Source organism: Vespula vulgaris, chromosome 2 (assembly GCF_905475345.1).
Source record: "Vespula vulgaris chromosome 2, iyVesVulg1.1, whole genome shotgun sequence".
NCBI classification, from domain to species: Eukaryota; Metazoa; Arthropoda; class Insecta; order Hymenoptera; family Vespidae; genus Vespula; species Vespula vulgaris.
In genome coordinates this window covers 3,397,075-3,422,175 of record NC_066587.1, presented here as the reverse complement: position 1 = coordinate 3,422,175, position 25,101 = coordinate 3,397,075, and the positions used below count along the sequence as shown (strand labels likewise).

Here is a 25,101-nt window from a genome sequence, read left to right as displayed (position 1 = left end):
TACACCACAGGCAGCCACATGTATGTACGTATCTATATAGGTATCTATGAACCTTAGAACAAGAGAGAGGAAGTAGGAGGGCAATAAGAGAGCGTGGGAGAAAGGATAAGGGTTGAGAAGAGTAAGCGAAATACATAGAAAGCCAGAACTACACACGTTTATCTATACTGAAACCATTTTCATTCCTCTACAGCTCTTCTCTACGTATAACTCTCCTTACTACTCGATTGAGTATGCAGTATGCGAAGTCGGAAAAGGCATAGAAACGCTTTTGCATCCTGTATCCTCGCGCGGCTAATTCTGAGAATCCTGTAATCTTCGGACTCTCAAGTATTCATGAATACGTATATAAATGCGACCGTGTGGATGCCTTGTTGTGCATATATGACGAGAGATAAACGAAATCCGAGATCAAAGGGATAATCTGGGAGGCACAAGGGCGTTATTATTAATAATATATCTCTACGTTCTGCTTCTTTAATTGCGTTCTCTACAATAGATTAGAATATATTTTCTATACGGATAAATTTTTATTTTCAATTCATTCATTAAATGATTTTAAGTCTTTTTTTTCTAACTTATATACTCGATTAACTAAATGTTTCTATGTTAAATTTCGATTTTCTTTATTTTCGTTGTCGCCAAACAGTAATATTTTCTGTATGGTGTGACAGGTTACGTGAGAAGAGCGTATACGCTTACCTTATCATTCTACTTTTTCGCGGATAAGCCTGCCACGTTCTTTCTCTTCTTTACAGTCTCTCCTTCTACTCGTGTCACCTACTTTGTATACACGTTGGAAAAGTTCCTAGACAATGCCAAAAGAGAACGAAAATACCAGAACCAGAATATGATTTCTATCGTTGTTTTCCTTAATTTATTTTATCCTTTAAAATTATTAAAGCACAACGAATTATCTCCATAAATAACTGTTTCCGTTTTAAGCACTATTTTATTCTCTCTTGTGTGTTATTTTTTTGAATGAATGCATGACCTCGTAAATGGTTGTAATTCCGAATATCATATAAGTTTTTAGAATAACTTTGATATGACAATTTTATAGATACTAATTCGATAATCGTTCAGACGGAAAATGGATATTTCGTGAATCAAATATAGATTACAGGACAAATATGATGGTAGAGTTCATAAGTTTGTCAAAATAATATAAAAATATCATCTCAAAATCAAATAGAACGCATGAAGTAATATTCCTTTTAATTTTTCATTTCATTCATCTTATTCCATTCTCGATACTAAAATGGATATTTATTTTTAGATCGTTTCCATTATATTCTCGAAGAACTCAAAAAAACTGCATTACTCCGTTCTTCTATTTTATCCGATAATACATCCTGTATAGTTCAAATAGTACGACCAGATAATACAAACATGTCACCTTCATGAGCGAATAATGTACATAAAAGGATCGGACAATTGTTAATAGCTTAATGATACCGAATCGACTTGATTTTCACGAATTCGGATTTGGATTGTGGTTGTACCGTAAAGTAAATCGTAAATCGAACTAAGCTTTAACCAAATATCATTTATGGGATGGATCAAAGTTAAATCTAAATTAACTCTTTCGAGTAGAGTTTGTGATTAATTACTTAATAAATTACATTCGCTCTTAACTGAAATCATTGAAAGTAATTAAATAATAAATTAAGCCAATCAAGGTAAATGGTCGTATGAATGAACGCAAGAAATTACGTATGAATTTACGCAAGAAATTATACGAGTAAGCAACGTGACAATTGAAATATTAAATTCTCTACTCGATTTTATATCAAATAAATGGTAATTACAAGGATATCTTGAGTTTCGTGTCGTGAGCAATTTGAATAAACTTTTACGGTCTCGAAACTTTCTTCGTGTAAAATACTTGTGAGTTCGGCCAAGTTAGAACGATAAAGGAAGTTCCTACTACTTCATGTATAGCCGATTTCTACGTCTCTTGATTGTAGTTCATAAACTAGGCGTTCGTTATAAAAATTCCTTTCTGAAGTAATTCATGTAAGTACTAGTAGATACCTATATGTATCTTTGTGATATAATTTATATCATACCTTTGTAAGTATAATATTTATATTATTATTTTTACGAATATATCGTGTTTACAAACGATCACTGTGTCTCTTTCTCTCTCTCTCTCTCTCTCTCTCTCTCTCTCTCCCTCTCTCCCAAATATATAATGTGTATGTATATGTGTAATACGAACATTATATATACATTTTCTTTTAAAATAATCTAAACTATCGATAAGGATAAATACTTCTTCAATAACAAATACGTAAAAAATAAACTTGCGTATCAAATAACTCTTGCTCGGTTCTCCTCTTATTTCACTTAAGACATAGGTACGGTTATTAAGAGGTGCAGATCAAGAAGCAAATCCGTTCCATGGTTATCGTTTCAAAGCACGATCTCGATTGCTTTCTTCCCGTCGTAGGTTCGTTCGTTGGAAAGCAAACTGATTTCGAAACATAATAGTGTCCTAATTCCGCTTATAGCCGGTTCGCATTTCAACGAATCCGCAAACCTAATTCGTGCGCATTACTTTTACGACTCGTAATCTGAGAGCATGCCGGTAATCCTGTAATGAGAATATTCACGATCGTTTCGACAGACCTTTCCTTATATTCTTTATTTACATTAGACAATCTTTGTTTCAATTTCCTCAGAGAATTCCTTTGTTATTACGACGAGTTCGAATTAATTTACTTCGTCATCATTATCGCATCTTCCCTCACTCCCTTTCTACCGAACTGTTTTCCTTCCTTCTACTTTTGCAACGTCAACGACGATTGCAATCATTAACTGCACCTGCCTTAATTCATTTGACCTTTATTAAAGATCTTTTTCTTTGCCATTTACCTTATGTGTACGAATTATTTTTGTCCACAGAAAATCTTATTCTTCATTGCGATCAATTCTTATTTCATATTTCGCAAAAGTTAGTTGCCATTGCCGATATCTCGTGATTCGCAAAAATGAGATACAAATTTTATTTTTTCGGTAAAAATAACTTTCCGTTGAAAACTTTTCGTAGACGAGCAATTGAAAATCGATAGCTTCTCGAGTAAGCTCGAAGGCAACGAGACCCAACCTTGTGAGAGTGACCTTTTGAAATCGCATCGGTCGCATTCCGCCCGAGGGAAATCGAAGGATATAAACGACTCCTCCGAAGATGACGGTGGAAGAAAAATTATTATGAGAGAGAAGCGAGTATTCCGTTATGTTAAGCTTTATTGTTACGGCCAACGAGAGATCGTTAACTTTATATAATGACACAATTGATAAGAAATGTGTTCTGTATATGTATAGACAAGAATTGCCGAAGTTCTTGAACGGAAAAGATTTACTATCTATTCCAAACGATAGTAATTCGTTCGAGCGAGAAAAGTTGTGTGATGGTTGCTATATGATGCACGACTGAATGTGACGTGATGGGTGAAGAATAGAGAGGCACATATTTTCCATGTCGCCTATTCGTACGAAACTAGTGAATCGAAATTTATTTGGTTAAATAAAAAATGTGTTCGTACGGAACGAATTCAACGAGCCTATAGATTTTTTATAAAGAACAATCGGACCATTTCTTTTGTGACTTTATGAAGTTCGAAAAGCGAATCATGCGAACCGATTACACGTCCAATTAGGTTACACATTTAAATAAATAAAACAAAAGAAAAAAAAGAAAAAAGTAAAACAGGAAGAAAAGAATAAAAAGACAAGAAAGAAAGAAGTATTCAATATTAGTTTCAGAACAAAATGCAGGTACATGCAATGACGATACGCAACCTCAATTCAAAAAAACATACGCATCAGTTGGGTGCACGTATATATCTCGTAAAAGTCCACACTTTGTTTATCCCCGTTCTCTCCTTCTCTCTCTCTCTCTCTCTCTCTCTCTCTCTCTCTCTCTCTCTCGCTTGTACACGTGCACTACTGAGAACATAACGAAAAGTTTGGAGCGGTACATATCGTGTGATCCGGTTTTATCAATAGGTACTATATACCTACAGAGAAACCACGTTCGAAATCGATACTCGAGCAGTTTCATATACGCTTCGATACACTTCGTTGCATTTCACGATGCGCACAGCCTCATACACGCTCTTCTTCCGCTCTCTCTCTCTCTCTCTCTCTCTCTCTTTCTCTCTTTGTCTCTCTCTTTCTCTTTCTCTTTCTCTCTTTTCCTCTTCTCTTTGCGGATCTCTCGCGTTAGTCCTGGCAACGATCGGCAATACCCCTTATATCGAGTCGACACATTTGTCTCTCTCCGTCTCCGACCTTTCTTCCATCTTTTTTCCAACTCTTCTGCTTCTTCCAACGCTACTTCTATTTCTACGCCGCGGCGGTCTGATTTATGCCGGCGACGATCTACCCAAGATAACGTTTCACGTGCTATTGGAAAATTTTAAATTATGACCCCGCCGAACGATATGAATAATGCTACGGTCTTTCTTCCCTCTTACGATTTGCGAATCTTTAATAAGAAGAAAAATAAAACAGATCTACCTTCTCATCTAATTACCCGAGAGATTAATTTCATCACGCATCGTCGCCAAGTAGACCCTTTGGAATTGAAAAAAATAAATGAACAGATTACGTGATGATCGATATTGCGTGAGATGTCGGAACGTTTATTCTTTCGCAAAATCATTAAGTTCTTCGTCGTTCGTACGAGCTCGTGAAATTTTATATTATTTGATATAACTCTAAATCGATCATTAATTATATTAATTCAGAAATAAAACAATTTCGTTCTCGTTAATTCATTTTAATTAAGCCGAATTGACATCGTCGTTATGCGCAAAGGCTGGCGCAATGTGAATCGGAGTGCATCGACGTGTCTCTTTTATCGGGTAAATAAAGTTTCGTTTAAGGCACCGTTCAGCGAAAAAAAAATGTTTGCTATTATAGTTAGATACACCGGTACGATAGGTTTAATCGATAGGAAAGCGGGTGTTACACGAGCTGTATTCTAGGATCAAGGTTAGCGCTCTAATCGAAGATCAAACCTACGAGACATGCTTTAAAGAAGCACTTACGCTTGCCTTACTTAGAACGTTGCTCGTTACGAACCATCGGCTTTAGACTTTAGCACGTTTCCTTGCCGTCGATCACGACCCTTCCCTATCCTCTCTTTTCCTCTTTCTTACGAACGTAACTGGAAGGGTGAACGCGACATAAAGTCGCGAACAACCGTGGGAGAAACGATCATTCGTCTGGGTGGGAGAGGAGATCTAGATGGAGAGAGAGAAGGCGAATAACCGATAAATCGGAAAGACAGTGCGGCGTCCACTTCGTTGAACTCCAATAGATTTCTTTTCCCAGCCTCCTTCCGTCTCGTTATATCCTCTTTCTTCTTTCTCGTCTTTATCTTTCTTTTTCATTTTCTTTTTTCTTCTTTTTCTTTATCATTTCAACTCGCCATCGTTGTTTTCTTACTTCGCTTATTTCAATCGATAACGATCGATCTTCTTATGGAATTTCAAATTGTTTTTATCTTCAGCATTTTTGAATAGAAATATCGTATGATTCATAAAAATCTTCGTAGAGAATATTATTTCTCCTTTCGATTAAACGAGATTCGATAAAAAAACATTTTTTCCTATATATGCAAATGGATAAATTTATTTTATGAGGTACTTTGAATAATAATAATAATAATAATAATAATAGTAATAATAATAATAATAATAATAATAATAATAATAATAATAATAATAATAATAATAATAATAATATAGCGAAAATAAATATTATCCGTTCATTGGAGAATCTCGAAAACGTAAGAAATCGATTCGAAAGAGAAAAGAGAATAGGTTATATCGTTTATCGTGTCGGTGAGGGTCTAAATAATCTCAGATCTAAATAATTTCGGACGCAGCGGTTGCACCCTGTTCTCCGCAAGACCATGCATCTTCATTATCCGTGATGCTAGCTAACTGCAAGTAGGAAGAGAGATCGACGAACGAAACAACGGGGGCTATGAATCACGCGGCTCGTGGCTCCTTAATATTTATTCGTCGAGCGAACATCGTCGGTCCTTAAAACGTGCGCGCGCGTTAACTCGTCTACAAAGCCGACATCCTGTCGTTTATACACGGACCCTATCTTTCATCCGGTATCGACGATGTACCTTCATTAATGAACAAAAGAAATTCTATATTAGTATTTCTTTTTATCACTTACGTTTTACGAATCATCGATTTTCAAACAATTGTTAATACTACGTCTTATGTAAATAAAATATAAAAGAAAACGTTAACCACATCTCGTCGATAAATTAGAAAAAAACGATAGTTATTAAAAAAGAAAAAAATATATAATACTCATTAATGAAATATCCAATGTTTTTATTTCAATATTGATTCTTAAACTACGATTAGCATTTATCGATAAAAAAGAGAGAAAAACGTATTTACTTCTTTCTTTCTCTTTTTCTCTTTCTCTCTTTCGATGGAACATCGATGTGTGCCAGGCAGATATAAAAAGCGTATTCTTCTGGGAGTATTATGAACTTTACAATTAATGTAGATAAAAAGGGTACTTTCTAAACGTAAATGGGCTATCTTCGATTGCGATTGAATAAAAGAAAAAAGACTACAATATATAAAACTTATGCGTTATATAAGTGTACATGATCGTTGTTATATAGGAAATAACGATAAAATTGAAAGACGAAGGGATAGCGTTGAGCTATTACGTATCGGAAACGTTTCAACGCCTTCCTCTTACTTACTAATACATCCACTTTTTCTTCGAGAACTCGACTTATCATCGATTGTTTCGTCCCTTTGTCACTTACTAGAGGTAAGCCTCGCAAGTGCGGCACCCTTAAGAGTTCTAAGATGCTTTTCTCGGTCTTATCGTTCTTTTTTGATCTTACTTATCTCCTCTCCTTTTTATATCTTATTCCATACCTTGACATTTCTTCTATATTTCTTTAATTATTTTATTCTCTTCAAAGTTCGCATAAAAATTGATTTTTCATTTCTTCTAACCTTGGAGAATTATAGTCATTTCTGTTCTCTAATCCCACGATTCGCAGTTACACGAATTCTAAATCGTCCGACGATAATCGATTCCCATAGCCTGGATTATATTCCGCATTCATGATAACGATGCGAAAACGCAAATTTTGGAAGAATGGGTCAGTCCCTGTACGCCTCTGGATTACCTCACTCCTATGGAAATCTATTTGTCAGCTTTTGCCTGAAAACTAATGGAACTCGACGTGCGATAATTCTCTCGAGTGTAACTTGCCTGTCAAAATCGTATCGATTGAGATCCATCGGTCAGTCAATTAGCAGATGACTCTCTCGTTCCCTTCCCTCTTGCTTTCTCTCTCCCGCTCTCTCTCTCTCTCTCTTTCTCTCTATCTCTCTCTTTCTCTTTCTCTCTCTTTCCCTCTATCGCTCTATCTCTCTCTACCTCTTTATCGCTTCTCTGTCCTCTCTCTCTCTCTCTCTCTCTCTCTCTCTCTCTCTCTCCCTCTCTCCCGGTATATTCAATCCCGATAGGAGGATGAGTTTCGATCCGTCGAAATTGCCATCCCCGTCCCCGTTTGTTTCATCTCATTCGTTTCTTCTTTTTTTTTGTGCCGAGAATAGACGATATACGATATACAAGATGTGCAATTTAAAAGAGATACAGATAAAAGCATCAAGTTGGAATTTCTAGATAAAAAAGTAAGTCAGCGAAAGAAGGACTTGGCCCATGGTCTTTGGCAGGAAAAGAACTTTTCGAAAATATTCGTATATGTAAATGTATGCATTTAATTCATCGTAGCTTTACCTTTTGGCCATTATACATTCTCGTGTATGCGATTACCAAAAGCTATTCAAACATTTACCGAATTCCTCACAAAAAATCGGAGTTTGCTATTCAAGCTCAAGTGACCCGTAGGCAGCATTGTTTACTTCGGTTCAACAAGCTTTCAATGATCTTTAATTCTAATAAAATATGGAAGTTTGAAATAAACGCGTTTCATTATTCTCTCTCGCTTTCTCGTATCCTCTTTTAAAAAATATTTTATGTATCTTTGATATATAAATGGATTATAGCAAGAGAAAAAGAGAGAGAAACAGAAAGTGTAAGAGAGAAGAAGCAAGAATAACGCTGCTGGCTAGCGTGTCTATGCCAACTTACGTGTGCTCGATAGGCCAGACATAGATTAATGTTCGTACCAAGTTGTCGTAGTATGCAAGAGAGAGAGAAAGAAAGAGAGAGTGAGAGAGAGAGAGAGAGAGAGAGAGAGACCAGAGTAAGAGAGGAGTTGGCCACCCTAGAGCAAACGACATTCCCGAAGAGTTTGGGATCGATCTACTGGAACGAACTGTCCTAGATCGATGCGACGGATCGATCCTTCCTTCCAGAATTGTCCCTGTAAACGAACTATCGCGATTTTAGATAGCCCTTCTACGCGGAAATGGGATTCTACGTGGAGAAAGTAGGAAGGTGTTCACCAGGGACTCTTTTACAGCCCGTCGAGAGAAGAGTGAGAAGAAACGATGCGGAAAACAGGTACATAGGTGGAAAAACTTCTTTTCCAAAGTCCCTCGAATAACAAGGCTGAGGTAAAGGAAGGCTTATTGAGAAAGAGTTGAAAAAAAAACTCGTTACGGAAATCAAGATAGCGATCGTGACGATCATGCTCTTGTTTTAATTCGAATTACACGACGTTTTTTAAACTCTTTAATATTTCGAGTAATGAAAGTGGTTTAATTTAAAATTGTGTCACGATGTTAAAGAGTAATAAGATAAAAAAAGAAAAAGTACAATGGCACGATAACCGCTCTGATGATAAAAATTTCGATTGCAGGTCATTAGATAAACGTATCTATAGTTTTGCGAAAAATGTGATAAGTTTTATCAAGCTCGGTTTATTCTTCGTTAAAGTCAACAGACACGACAAAAAAAAAAGCAGGATATTAAAGATCGTAATACGTTGTTCAATCTCGTATTATTCTTTTCGTTTCTTTCGAACAATGTGAAATTGGAAATGGATGAGAAAATATTGTTGCCGTCGATGATATTACCAAAAAGTAGGATCAAATGTCGAAAGAAGATAGTGAACTATACGTTTTCGATCGTATCTCTCACGGTTTTTCCTTGACATTTATCCTTCGCTTTTCTTGTCAAACTTTGTCGAGATACGATCTCTATATGGAGAAATCGAATCGTACGAAATACAAATGATATTATTATAGGAACAATAGATGATATCAAGTACTTATGCGTATATCTATATAGTAATATCCTTTCTTTTTTTTTGCTTATTAAAATGTAAACTGTTAAAATGTTATAAAATAAATAAAATAATAAATTCCGATATACATAAAAAACATTCTCGATATATTAAATCACTTTCATTATATATAGTATATACGGGAGAAATTGTTAATAGTAAAAAAATTTGATACAGTTGCTCGATGAAGAGTCCATTTATGCTGTTTCTTTTCAAAAATCGAAAAATGTGTGAAAATACGAATAAAATTGAGTGTAACGAGTGAAATCGAATCGATCGTTCATACGATCTCCGGGCGAACGATATCCGGCAATCTTGTTCGCCGCACGACGGTGTTATTTCCGGCCGACGGAAAAGAAGAGAAGATTACGCGAAGGCGTATCGTAGCGTGGGCGTAGCGCGAGCAGGTATGTAAGTCGATAGCCGGTTTCGATAGGAGTTACGTGGGCTCCCTCTTTCTCTATCACAGTTTTACTTATCCTTTATCTTTTCACATCTTTCCTACGTATCGTCTGCCTTGCTAATTCCATCTCGTTCGTGCTTCTCTCTCTTAATCCTTTGTGTCCTCCATTTGTAATTTACAATCTGTGGTATACACAACCAATGGATTTATATACGAAGAAGGAATGACTAATGTCTCATTTGCATTTTGCATTTTGCGTGTGATTTTGTCACTGAGTTTATATCCAGTTTATTAATAATGTAATATACAGTCGTAGTCACTACCACCAGAACTAGAATTACTGTCACTGTCATCGTTGTGAGTATATATATATATATGTATTGCGGTCCGTCATATACACCCTCTAGTTAACCCCATCATGTGTGCTCGCAAGTGCGCCTGCGCTCGTTACGGTATAGTCGAATACCGAGTATTATTAATCCCCCCCCTCTCTCTCTCTCTTCCCCTCTTTCTCTCTTTTTCCTCTTTTTTCTCCTCTTCCTCTCTTTTTCGCTTTTTTTTCTCCTCGGTTTGTTTGTGCTAAGCGCGTGCGAGATTAATTTCAACCGAACGTGATGTTACGACTGGCAGCAGCATGCCAAAAGGATCGCAGAAGCTTGGTATACGAAGGTAATAAAGTATTATTAAAAAATGCACATCGGTCGCTCGTTTCGATGCTATCTGTAATTGGTATACCGTGGCCACAGTACAAATTTATTGGGATTATTTTTTATCGTTCTCGTCGTCTACTATATCGCTACTGTCAATCCGATTATTTACCTTTCCTTTTATATTTATTCGATATAGTAGCAGCTCGTTTATGTGTTGTCACGGGTGTTTGAAAAATTCCAGAATTTTCGCATGAGGTCTTTGTAATCGAGTAAGATAATAATGTTATTTACGGTAGTTTTATTGGCTCTTCTTCGTATTAGAATTCTTTACAAGTTGAAAATAAAGTATGCGATCGGTCGAACGATACAACGATAGATCTTCAAAAAAATGGATATTTCGAGGAACGTCATAGAAAAAACGTTCCGATGTCGTGCGTGTCGATCTACGATAGTACAGACACGATAATAAAAAGCTTTTTCTAATTAGATTGCAAGCGTGTATCGTCAAAGCGTAATTATCCAATACCAAAGGAAGCTCGGTAGTTACTGTTTGCATATTCATAACTAAAATGGAAGCAAAAAGTTATTAGAAATCTTTCCTCTGTGTTGGAAAAAGAGCTACTAATAAGTGAAAATGAGAGAATAAGAGATAGAAAGATAAAGGCAAAGTAATCGAAAATCTCCGTTGAAATAATTTCTGTTATTCTACGTACATCCACTTGCAAAAAAAAGAAGAAAAAAGAAGCTTTCTTCCATCAAGTACGAGTACGATCAAAGATATAGAAAAATTGTGAAAAGAAGAAACATGAACATGTTGGGAATAAAATTTTAGAATACAATTCCTTCGTACTGATCGATTGAATTACGACAAAAGGAAAGAGAAAGAATACTACGGTGCCATAAAAGTCTAACGAAGTAAAGAGTGTCGTGAATAAGAATGCTAAAAGCTTCAAACGGCTAGAGAGAATGATGGTGTAGATCAGTGGAAAGTACAAAAAGAAAGGAAAAGATAGAACTAACGAAATACGATCGCCTATAAAAATATCGTAGGCTCCATAGTATAGGTAATAATTCACAATCGAGAAAAGTCTAACGGATTTTCTGTCTAGTTCGCGGTGTTACGTTCGATATTCATGCGAAATAGGGCACATCCAGAATGGCATCGTTCCGAGCGACGTTATATGTTTTATATCTTTCGGAATTCAATGCCACGTGCACGATAAAACAAAAAAAAAAAAGAAAGAAAAAAGAAAGAATAAAAAAGAAAAAGAGAGGAAATCTCTCAGCCGTCACGACTTCAACGCAAGTACAAGCGAACTATCGTGAAGAGGATGAATGAACAAGAGAAGGGAAGAAGATTTATAATGTATATACCGAGTGGGAACCGAATTCTCTATCACTCGAAAACCCTGCTTCTATTTCACCGACTTTTAATGCTACTACGTTCACCTTTTTCTTCTATAGGTTTTTTCGGACCATAGGTTGGCACGATTAATCTTCGTATTTCGAAAAAAAATTCTTCCTCGCGCGTTAAGTCACACGCACGGAACCCACCTGCCGAGTTTGTTCCACCCTATTTCTTTTCCTCATTTTCTTTTGCGTTACCTTGCCATTTCTTTCACCCTCACTTCGAATTCTACCATTCATCGCTTCCTTTTGACAACATGACAATGTTACGCTGTCCTACATCGTCCCGTTAAAATTATATCCATTAACTTTTGACATAATCGTTGTTGAATATTAAAAAAAAAAAGAGAGAAAAAAAATTATTATCGTTGTGTTACGTGACAGAAAGAGTAAAGGGAAAGAAAAGAGAAAGAAAGTAGAAGGTAAAAAAATGAAAATGATGTTCTCGTCGCAAATGGCCACGTCGAAGGAGATTGTAGTCTCTGCCAAGTACCGTTGTAACGAGCTTTTTATGGCGAATGTGTTGAACCTATGCGAAAAAAACGTGACTTTTCCAAGCACGTGCCTATCTAGAGGGTACACGGATTCTTGACTTATGAAACTACTTTGGGCACTGTTTACCATTCTGAGGTTTCGGAATCTGTTATTTGAGAAATGTCGTTGGCTGAGAAACGCAAACTACCTATCTACCTACCATCGGGAATTAACATCGCGAACTATCGAACATGATGCCGGAATCTAGAGAAATATCGAGCGCACGTGCGTATATTAGATAAACTTCGTATGGTTTCGCTTTTGAACAAAACGTGCCGCAGATTTCAGGTAGATCGTTTGGACGATTAGAATACTTGCGATCCGCTTTCGTGAATTCGATAATACGATTTCAAAGTTGTAGATTTAAAGTTGAGTAGATAAACGATTAATTCGAGAGTTTGTAATATGATTATACACTACGCTTGTTAGGAAATATTTTTTATTACCTTTAACACGCATTTTTCCACTCTAAGCAATTTTACAATACGTAAATTTCTTGAACGTAATTTAACGTTAAAACATGGTGGGTCTTATAATAACCGTATTATTCATTCTCTATTCTCCATGCAAATTTATGACGCGTTATGGAAACTTCATTTTGACAAGAAACTATTAGATAATATTTGTGTTCGTGTCAGGTGTAAAAGATAAATGAATATATACTAATGTAGACACGAATTTGCCATGATTATATTTACCGAAAGAATACTCGTCGCGCGTGTGTGTGTATGTGAATATAATAAAACATTATTAAAATTTTTATACGACGTACCGTTCTCCAAGGACATCCGACAGTGAACATTTATGAGTAACTTTCCAAGTGAGAAAGGCGGAAACGTATTTTTGTTTATAATACATTCTCATTACGTTCGAATTATTCGCGTATTACTTTTTATAATCTCATAATCGCATTATTCGCGATATGCATAATATACCTTATTTATCAAAATAATATATATATACCTTTTATTAAATATATGTCACGATGGTAATCATAATCCATAAATTAAAATTAAAAGTTAAATTGAAAAAAAAAGTATTAAGAAGAAGAAAATAACTCACGAATAAATATCGACGGTAGATTACTTTCTGTTCTCGTGGTTTTCCTGAAACAAAAAAAGAGCAATACGGTAAATAATGTATTATCCCAATGAAATTCTTATTTGGAAACATTTTATTAATTTTATTAAAACATGAGAGAGAGAGAGAGAGAGAGAGAGAGAGAGAGAGAGAGAGAGAGAGAGAGAGAAAACAAGTTCGACACCGCATATGTACCTATCATTATTTCAAAGTGCTTATGTATGTCTAATTAAACTTAAACCATTCGAAGAATATTCAATTAGTATCGATAGAAGATACAATCGGTCTTGTGGTTCGCCAGTAATTAAGTGTTCGTCTTCGGTGGATTGGAAACTCTAATTGAAGTGTAAGAACTTTCAGGTAGTTTCGTTAAGAAAATCACCGTTTCCTGAATTAATTACCACAACAAGGAGTATTAGTTAATAGAAAGAATTTTTTATCGATCACACAATAATCTCTTATAAATTTTTGACGATGTCGAGCATATTCTTATCCAAAGTCTCCACACTCCAGTTTTTAGTTCCATTATTAGTGAAAGCAGATTTAAGTACTTACTTTGTCTAAGTTTAGCTAACGAATTCGTTATAATCGCATTCGAGCTTCCTCTCACGGGTGCAACGGCTTGCAAAGTAACAAACCCACCAAGGAACTGATCGAAACTCCTGGAAGACTTGCCTCTCACCAAAACGGATGAGAAAGGGGGAAGATAACTTCGAAGGTAATCGTCACAGATAAATCGGGTTCTCGCACTTAACGATGTCCTTAATTACACGGCCAACGAAGAGCAGTCTTCGATTTCTCATTGGAAGGCAGATGAGTTTCTTGCCGACTTAGCAATGCAAGCATTCGAGCTTTAATGCGGTCGACGAAAGATAACGTTTTCAATTCAACCTTGTGACATCTTCGAAAATCAACGATCGAGTCTTTTATTTTGTATGTTATCAATTTATTTGAACTTGCATTTATTGCAATGATTAAAACGATATTTTTTTACTGATTCCTCTTCGTACAATATTAACATAAATTACAAAATGTAAATCTTATGTATATCTTATCAAAATTCAGATGTCATTAAAGTTTCTCCGAACTTTATTACAAGAGTAGTTACCTTGTTCAAAGGAGTCCAGATCAACGTGTTCTTATAGAGAATTGATATTTGATGAAAATAGGAAGTCCATTATATTTGTATTGGGAATTAATATTTGACGAAAATTATGTTTGCGATATAAATAAATTGTTTTCTAATGAGCGACATTGACTATTCTGGCCGATTAGGGTTGATTACAACAAAAGTGACTCTTAAAAAATGTACCTTTAACCCAGCGCTAATGTATTTCTTTTATATATAATTTCAATAATTTCTATGGCAATAGAAAGAAATAACGTAGTTAAAATTTCATATTTTTCTATTATTTAAAGAAACTTTTATAATCAATAATCTGTAGCTGTCATCATAGGAGAAAAAAAGGGCGAGTAATTTCCTCCTATTAACATCTTCGGGCCAATCTCCGAAGTTTCGCTGAGAAATTTAATTATTTCATATATAGAGAGCATACAGAAAGAGAGAGAGAGGGAGAGAGAGAGAGAGAGAGAGAGAGAGAGAGAGAAAGAGAGTGGAGAGATGGAGGTAAAGAACAGACCATTTTGAATTACGACGGATGCGAAAGATGTGCTTGGCATAGAGCCAAACCGTTTTCCCCAGCGCGATAAGCAAATCTTCTATAATGTGAGCTAAACTTGAAAAGGGAGAAAAAGAGTAAGAAACGTAGAAGAAGGAGAAAAAGAAAATAAACATGGATATGCACAGACTTAAAAAGGAAGATATAATCGGACAAAGAATAAGAAAAAACTATTTGATAATACCAACAATCTCAAAAATTTCAAAAGAATTCGGAATAAATTCTTCTCGTGAATGTTGTTTAAAATATTATTGCGATATTACCTTTGTATAATCAATTATAGTCATTCTGAAGAAAATGAAAACGTTATATTTAAATTTTTTTTCAATTTCATAGAGAAAATAAAAATGGGTTCTCAAAGAAAAAGAAAATAAATTTATTAATTGTTATAAAAGGGAACGAATATTCGTAGCTATTCTTCCCTTTGTTTTATATAAAGATATAACAAAATAGAAAGAAATCTTTGCCGAGAAAGATTTCTTATCTTACGACAATATGAAAATGATTTATTAAATACAAAATAAAGAACTAAGTTAAATAATAAATTTAGATATATAGATTTCATATAGATTGATTGATAAAAAGAAAATCAAATACTGTTCTAATTACTTGAAACTGAAATGAAATAATAAAAAATAATAATAACGTGTATCAAATGTAAATATGAAAATAAGAGGAAAACACGATGGCAGAATCATAAAAATCCCGTAGGGAAATTTACACTTTTCTCTAGAGACAAATAGCATGAAAAATTTTGTGAAAGAGATTATTTTAAATCGAAGTAAACGGGAAGACGTTTATATCATAAAGACTCCAATATCTTTTCAAGATTTCGTAGCTCTTCAAGTTTTCTCAGGACGGTCGCGCTGATTACGAAAATCTTGAGACTTCAAAGTAAGTACCCAAAGTTTTCTTATCCGATAATGCTTGACGATTCGAATTCATAATCTGCGTGCCTGTCGCTAGATCAGCGTTTAAAACTTCATCGAAAGTTGCCTTGTGAAAATACTCGGATCGAACGACGGAAGTTCTTTCATTTGTCATCGACCAATTCATTCCAGGACGTTTGATGATCGTTCCGAAATGTCGTCGGGTCTTTAAAACGAAAAGTCACAAAACTCTTTCTTACAGATTATTATAAAAGTATTATAAAAATATATATCAGATTGAATCGAATTAATAATGATCGATCTTTTAAAGACTACAGAAATGATGGTTAGAGGGTTATTTAAAAATGTTTAAACAAACCCGATATTGATAATCGTTTAATCAAAATTAAAGATAATCGCGCGTGTAATTTTCGGAGGTTTCACCTTACGACTCGATGAAGTTAATTTAAATCCATTATTCTTTGACATCTCGAAGATACCATTAATCTAATCGTGACTTTGTGAACCACGTACTTAAATATTAGATTTTCGATATAATGTATTATATATCGGGATGTAGGAAACGCTGAACCACGAGATCGGAGCGATGAAAAACAATTTGTTACATGTCAAACGCAGTCTCATTTTTAATTTTCTCGAACAAGTATAAAAATAAAAGGAAGAAAACAATTCGCGATAGGAGAAAAAAACGGATTGTATATGTGTACCGTGTAAAGTATTAGCTTCGATAGAAGCCTCATCGGTTGAGGTAACCGCGATAAAAGCAAAACCTTGGAATACATGCTGCTCGATTTTAAATGCAAGAATCTTCACCTTTATTTCGTCCGTATTTAAATGCAGCTATTCATCTCACTCAGTTGGAATTTAAATGGCTACTTAAATAATATTATTCTCTTTCTCTCTCTCTCTTTATCTCTATCTCTTTCTCTATTTCTCTCTCTCTCTCTCTTTCCAACTTCTCATGGAAATAGCGTAATTTCTTTTTTAAAGTAATCATGTAAAACAAACGGAGGGAAATATGTACGTTTTAATTCTATTAACAAACAGTTATTAAGATCGCCGGGGAAATTAATGATACCTTTTCTTTTTTTCCCGACGAAACGAAGAACAATGAACGAATTTATACATCGCTTTAATATCATTGATATTAATTTATAATAATAGTAAATAATCTGTTTCTCTATTATTTTCATTAGCTTGGATCTAATCGGGGAAATAGTTTAAAATGAATTTCTTTTACATGGTTTCTAAAGTTTCCTAACTCTTTTACTCGATACTCCCTTTGTTGAAGATAAGTTTTTGGCGATTCATAAAATCGTAAGGTATTCGAAATTCTAGAAGCCGAGAGAAGAATCGTCTATTGTTTAGCGTCTTTCACGGGTGAAAGGTTAATCGAACTACTAAAGAAGATTCGAGAGGTTTAAAAAGAGGACTTAACTCTCGACCAACTGGTAATAAAGCGGCTTACTTACTTCTTGGTCGACAGCACCACGATGCCTCGATCGCACCGCAAAATTGCCAAAGTTACCGACCCTCTATCCTTAATGCACTTTTCCAATCCGAGATTCTCCCTCTTTTTCTTTATAAGTTCGTCTTCGATTGGAAGAAGTAAAAGTGATGATCTTGTCGACGTATCTATCTAACCGTATCTTTAAAAATTAAAACGATTATCCGATGCATCGGTGACGAAAAAATAGGGATTTTTATTTCTCTATTCAAAGGATCGTATTTATCTTAACATTTAATGTAATCGCGATAGGATCATTGTTAAATCAAAATTATTTTACAAATTCACAATAATATCGAATAACAATGATTTATTCCGAATAAATGGCTTTAATCATTTTTCGTATTAACGAATAAGTTAAATCGAAGTAGAGTAAAGCGTATGATGGATAAATATTAATAGCGTTTCTGATATTCTCAACAGGTCTTTTTTGGTACACGCAATTCATACACTATATGTCCAATCTGTAATTTACTGTGTAATTTAATATAAACAAGCTATAAAATATAAGGGAGTTTTAATATTTACAGCGGTACTTACGATCTGGTACTTATGGTGTCTATTGATTGAAAAAGAGGATACATGAAACAATCTTTCTTCGTAAATTATATTACAATGTGATTTTTATTTTTAAATTTATCAACACTTCTTTACACTCAGAATTTTATATTACAAACATTTTTGTCGTTCGAATTTAAAGTCAAGATGAATTTGTCATACAATATTGATGTTGTAACAATATTGACGTTTTCAAACGAAACCGAAAATGTGAATGTCGGAGACATAACCTTTTAAACAAAAGATAGAAAATATAAAAATATTGTAGCAAGCGAAATGCTTTTTAATTTTCTATTCCTATCAAGTCCCACCAACTACGATAAAACGTACAAATCTCAATGGTAAAAGACAGTTAAAAAAAAAACAAATATATAAAGCATATATACTACGATGCAATTTTGTAGTTACGTCAAACCCAACAAAGGAAAGAACAATTTTTCCCGTGAAAAAAAAAAGAAGAAAAGAAAAAAGAAGACTTTATTCTCTTTTCTCGGGAATTTCTATTCCCGAAAGAAAGGGAGAAAGAACAAGGAAAGAAATAAAAAGAAAAGAAAAAAAAGAAGACGTCATTTTGTGAGGGATCGTGCGATAGAATGGAAAGATTCCAGTTCCGAGTGACGATCAGAGCAGCAGAAAGATTCAGGTGATGTAATGACCGAGATGTTGGGTCTGAGGTAAACTAGTTCGCGAGTTAGTCGTATTTGCGAGGGTCGAGACGAGAAGAGGATAAAGAAGCAGGTGAAGCTTGTAGACACTATCCCTCTTTCTTTCTCTCTGTCTCTCTCTCTCTCTCCCCCTATTTCGCTTAGACTCTAGATCCCTAACTTCCATCTCTTTCACCCACTCTCTCGCTTTCCTTCTTACTACCATGTCTAAAAGTTTTATATGTATGTACACCCTAGCTCCGAAAGCGGCTCCGATATACCGTTGGAAGAACTTTGCTAAAATATCCGTCCACGCAAAGTGCACAGACGTAAATTGCATCGAGTACTGCAACGCCGAAGATATGAAGGTGGAATGAATGAAGAATAAGAGAAAAAGAGAGGGGAGAGAGAGAGAGAGAGAGAGAGAAAGTAGGCACACAATAGTGCACAATTCGGTGACCTATGCTGATATTTTGCCTTCGCTTTTAAGACTTCTCTTCAGGACCGGTGCGTCTTTTTATCGTATGCGACAGTAACGACTACTGTCGACTTTTTACGCGCTATCGTGATGAAAACTTTTCGAGAGGACGAATATTAAGTCGTAGAACGGATTAAAGTAGAAATGAGCAAGCACAAGTACGAAATTACGAAGGAAATGTATTCCGCAATTCCTTATTACATCGACGAGTGAACTTGACTTTTAAATCGAAGATAAAAAAATTTCAAGGTCAAAAATTTCTCAGATCTATGAAAATTTATCAGATCTTAAATCTATCAAAAACTGTTATATTATGAATATGTACATCTAATGAATATGTATATCACGAATATGATTCACTTCCTCGACCCTGAGTTTTTCTCAACAAAAATTATGCCATTCGTTGAAATTCCTCTCTTTTTTTTCTTTTTTTCACTTATTGGATTTGCAATCGTTATCTACGCCGTTTAATCTGCCGAAACGTGAGTTGTTTATTGAATAAACTATAGAACATGCTTGTCTGTCGATTTCCGGCAGAACATTGAAATTATATGGTGCATGAGAAAAATTCGTTAACCGAAAATTCGCCTCCCGACGTTTGCACGAGTTTATCGTGGGGCCGACGACTGCAGTGAATTTGAAATTGTCGTCTCTACCGCGTTGGCTTTGCTTTTATTTCATTTCGTTTCATTTTATTTTATTTTGTGTTTTCTGTTAATTCTCATCTCAAACCATTTTATTCTCTACGTAGATCCGTGGCGTTTAATGATCTCCTGCTCTCGATTGTTTACGATACGCGTCAATGCGGTGTCAACTAAATCGTATTTATATTATTATATGATCGGCCATTTAATTTTCGGTGATGACACAGACGCGACTTGAACGATCATATATCTCCTTTATCGAAACAATAAAAATCTGTCGCTACACCTCCATGTCTGTGTGTGTTACCCGAAGGCGTTGTCTCTCTCTTTCTCTCTCTTTTTCTTGGTAGATAAAAATAGATTAGTAGAGAAGAAAAATTAAAAAAATAGCTCCGATATTTCTCCAGACGAGTATACCCTGTCAAACTGAGTATCTTCCTACGTACATACATCTTTCAAGAGAGGATAGGACGCATCTTACGAGGGTTAAAGTAGATAACGTATCCTCCTACCGTTGCTATAGGCTTTCACGGTGTAAAGAGGAAGAGAGAACCTTATTTCTAATTCACGAATGTAGTCTGCTGGTTTTCCTACGCCCTACTAGACGTACAATACGAAGAAAATGTTTCTGCCGGTTTCATGTACTCGAAGCCATACTCCTAAAATAAAATTTATCTAAGGTTATCTATTTCCAGAAAATCATTCTCTTGTACTCTTTAAATTATGTAAGAGAAATGAGATCGACCAATGATTATGTTTTTTAAAATTTAGAGGATTCTATCGACTAATGTGGATGCATTAGAAGATCGTTAATTCATTTAGCATTATACATGTATAAGAAAAATATGTAAGCTAAATTCAATCGTAAATTAATCGTAAATTAACTAATTAAAAATACTTATTATCATAAATCTTATATATATATATATAATTTTTTTTTCAGTTGTTCACACTTGTTATATTTGTGAACTTAAGAATCTATATCTTTCGTTTTTAAAACTGCTTTGTCACGATATAATAAATTTGATTAATTCTACTTTGTAAAATTGAAGGAAAAGTTTAACAGTCCTATGTTAAAAGAACGCGATCGTTTGTCTGAAACATGTCACGCGCGTCAACGAGCGCTTTCGGAAAATTGCGTTTCGCTCGTAAGTCGAACCAAAGCCCCTCCATCTTCCATTAATTGGCTCTCAAAGGTCGATGGCAAGACTTTCCGTTTAACGACCCCCTCTTTTCTCTCACGAGAGACTCACGTGCATTCTTAACGACAAATTAAACTCCTATCGTTTTCTTCATTTTTACGGAGTATCTATTTCGTGTTTTGGATTATTTCCTTTTAACAAATAACAAAGAAAAACTTGTATTATTCGTTTAAGATTTTATTTCAATTTAAATTTAGTAAGAGGATTAATTTTATTTATAAACATTAAGACATCGTTGAGCTTTGTTTCGAATTTTGTTAAGTATTTAGGAAGTTGGCGAAAATCAGTATAGTACCAGCTGCCTGACTAATGAAGGGTACGTTAAAATGCAAGCACTCTCCATTTTGGTACACGATGCGAAAACTCCTTCTATCTTAAAGTTTGTAAATAGACATACTATCCAGTCCTTTACTTAATCATCCTCTCGGCTTGTTTCATTAGTCTCACTTCCGCCTACTACTTTTACTAATTAAGCGCTCAAATGTCATCAACGGATTACAGGTCTACGGTATTAAAGGACACGATTAGGTTGGTCCACTTAATGCTATATTCACGTCATCTCTCTGTCTATCTCCCTCTCTCTCTCTCTCTCTCTCTCATGTCTTTTATCATAACAAGAATATCAGTGATTGAATATCAATGTATCAAATTTGTTTATTCGACTATGATATGTAACTGCATATGGAGTATCAAAATGAATCTCATTCTAAATCGAATCGGAAGCAAAGCCTGACGAGAACTTGTGTCGATCTCATTAAGGTGGTGCAAATTGATTGCGTTAGAACATTAGTTTCTTGTCCGAAGGTAAGAGCCATAATTGAATCACCACCACTCCGAGTCGTGCTATAAGCATTAAGCTTTCTCTGTCCCTCTAACCGCACATAGACCAAAGCATCCCAAGTAGTAGCGTACATTAGGTTAAAGATCAGAAACTCTGCATGACCTAATGTAATCGAATATTCCTGTAATATATAATAATCTTCATCCTAAATTTAGAAATTTGCGATCTTAATAGATAAGATAAGATTGCAAAATTAGAAATTACATAAATACATTTTAATATTATGATCCAATTTCTATTTTTAACTTATACAAAATTATACACGAAAATCATTAGATACGAGAATTCACAAACTTTTATAAATTACTAAAAGAAAAAGCAAAATACTGGATTTCGTGTTCTTAACCAATCGAACAGAGAAATAAATAAATAAAAGAAATTTCATTCTTCCCTTCTAGCTTCATTCTAAATTCTTCCTTAGAAATCTTTTTTTTTATTTTCCATGAGTCCAGTGTATCTCCTCGCAACAAAGACTTATTCTGTCTTTCTCTTCGTGTTCTAGGTACTCTACGACAACGAGCCAGAGCTTACGGTCGTTGCTCGTATACGGGTCATTCACATCGTAGCAAACTCGGTAAGTAGGCATACTAACTAGTACGGTACTTGACCATCCACCTTGCTCGTTTCGACAGCCCTCTCATACCTTCCGTTATACTAATTACACGTCGAACAAGCGTTGACTCCGTCGTTCAATGAGGACCGGGCCAACGAGGCCGACCGGTAGAAAGGATTAAGGCGTGGAACACATTTCTCTCTCTCTCTCTCTTTCTCTCTTTTCGCATAGGTGTCTATCTATGTATATATATACGTCTCTCACTCCCTCTCTTTCTTCCTCTCTACTTCTCTCCCTGCCTATCGTTATCTCTCATGTTCTATACCACCTGATTGCTGCTGGGCAGTACGGAAGAGCTCGTAACCGCACGGACACGTGTAAACGTTATAATTAAGGTAAATACATCGGGCCTTTGTTAGATCTAGTACAATAGATATCGACGTTATTGTTAAGAAAACCGACATAATGTAAAAAGGACATTTTCAAGCGTGAAAGTGCAAAAAATGCGATCTTTTAAATATCTATATATTTATCGTTTCGTTTTTATAAATTTATAAAAGTATTATATATTGGTCGGTCATTTTCTCTCTCTCTCTTTCTCTCTTTTTTTCCTTTTTTTCTTCTTTTGACGCGGACTAATTACGTCTCAAGTGTTTCGTCTCCTATAAGCGCTTAAAATGTCATTTCTATAGCAAGAGATAGTGAACTTTTACTTTGAAAAATAAATTTCACAGTACATAGAAAGAAAATGTATAAAGGCAAGAAATTAAGTTGACCTTTTTATCGTGTTCTTTATTAATCGACAATGCGTGAAATTAATTGATCATCGAATAAAGCATGATATTAATATCTTAACATTTATTATTTACGATTGTTAGCATATATTATTTATGAACCACTTTGCTGTATCGTTTGTAGCAAAATATTCTCCGGTCCAAGTTGTTTCATGAGCCATTATTTAAAAGAAAGATAAAAAGCGTAACATAAGTAACTACCTACAAGACAAATTGTATCGTCGAATTTCAAGTAGTATGAACTTTGAAAAAGTCAGACATTATTCGTTTATTTTATCTAATATCAGAAATAAAAGGGTTTCACGAGATTTAAGAAAACAAGCGTTAATGAAATTCGATGATATCCATCATCGGCAAGATTACTTGCAATATTTTGTGACGTAACACGTGAAAAAGGAAACGGAAAGAAAGGAAAAGAAAATAAGAAGAGAGAAAGAAATATAAAGAGTGAAAAATCAGAACCATTACGGTTGGACGTTTATGAAGAATTCGACGTATACTTCGCAATTTAATCATCTCAAACTTTCTTTCTTCCTCTCTCTTTTGAGACGCTAGAAGGACGCGAGATAAGAGATCAAGAGATATTTGTCACGAGTCTGAAACGTTGGAGAAGTTAACATTGTAGTTTTCAAGATTATATGTCAAAGTAACAAAAACGATTGCAAGAGTGATTCGTTTAAAGAAATGAATGATTGAAAGAAAGATTCGTTTGAAGAAAAGAATGAAGAAAGATAAATCGATGGAGATAATCAGAGAAAGATATCATCTCACGTTGAAGAGAACGTGCGAAAGATATCTTCTTTAACTCGTCCGTATCCTATCGCATATCCTTTCTCTTCGATTAAGTATTTCCGCTTAGAAATGGTGAAATTAGGAATTGATTTGCAAGCTCATCGATCGAGCGAATTCAGAATCGTTTCTGGACGATGTTGCAACTAGCAAGGCGAATCTGGTCGTAAAAAATCTTTAAAAGCTTGAATAATTACCAATGAACCAATGTTACATAGGCAATCTTCGTTTCGCCATTTCATTTTTTCCTTCCTGCGATTAACAGCGAGAAGATTAGAAAAACGAAAGACGATGATCTTTCGGTCTTTGACGAAATGGAACTAGTTAATTCGTCGCTTGAAAACATTCTCTTTAAAGAGACGAATAAATTCGCCTAGTGCTTTTGTCGAGACCCAGTAATTACTCGATGCAAATTAAGTTTCTTTAATAAAACGTATTCCGTTAAATGCTAAGACATAGAATACAACGAAAGTTTTTAACTGTTTTAAAGAAAATTGAGTTTGGTTTAATGGCATTATATATATTTTTTCTTTTTGTCAAAGTAAATAAGATGTTAATAAATGTTTTAAACGAAAAGATTGAATCATTTTTCTATGTAAAAACTGAAACAATGTAATCACATTCGTAACAAGTTTTTTTATCCGACTAAACCTTCTTCTTTTCACATTCACTCTAGATCCTATCTACTCTTGTCGATATAACTTTATTACAGACTGCATTCGTCAATGTCTGTCACTGTTAGCTTGGAAAATCGACATTCTTCATTCTGTTACATGAAAATAGATTCAGAAGATCTAAATGATAGAAATTCAACGTAATTTGATTTAAAGAATTTTTTTTTATCAATTCATCTTAGCATATCTCAAAGATATGCAAACGATCCGATTAATAGTCATGATTACATCGAAGATTTTTTAATTATCGTAAAAAAAAATGCAAGTAGGAACTAGGAAATATATCAAAGTTTCAGAATTGAAACTCTGTATCTTCATCTCCATTTTGATACGAAGAGAGAGATAGAGAGAGGGGAAAGCGTCGAGATCATCTCGACATTTTCGGACGAAGGAATAGAAGGGCACGATAAACGTCGTCTTCCAATCCCGATTTCCATCGCGTTATACGCGCCGAACCATTCCTATAAATCGTCGAATCGGAAACGTAGAGAAGGAGGAAAGAGGGAAGG

The 25,101-nt window shown here is 34.8% G+C and overlaps 1 protein-coding gene across 13 annotated transcripts in view; it reads right to left on the bottom strand.

Moving 5' to 3' along the window:
* Nucleotides 1–25,101, bottom strand: part of LOC127072822 (uncharacterized) — a 224,804-nt gene that overhangs the window by 76,510 nt on the left and 123,193 nt on the right. For 11 of the 13 annotated variants that reach the window (XM_051013579.1, XM_051013583.1, XM_051013584.1 and 8 more), the window contains one exon: nt 13,322–13,365. The exons of the other annotated variants lie outside the window; for them this stretch is intronic. The gene's annotated coding sequence lies outside the window, so the exon portion shown is untranslated. The remainder of the gene's footprint in view (nt 1–13,321; nt 13,366–25,101) is intronic. 13 annotated transcript variants of the gene reach the window in all.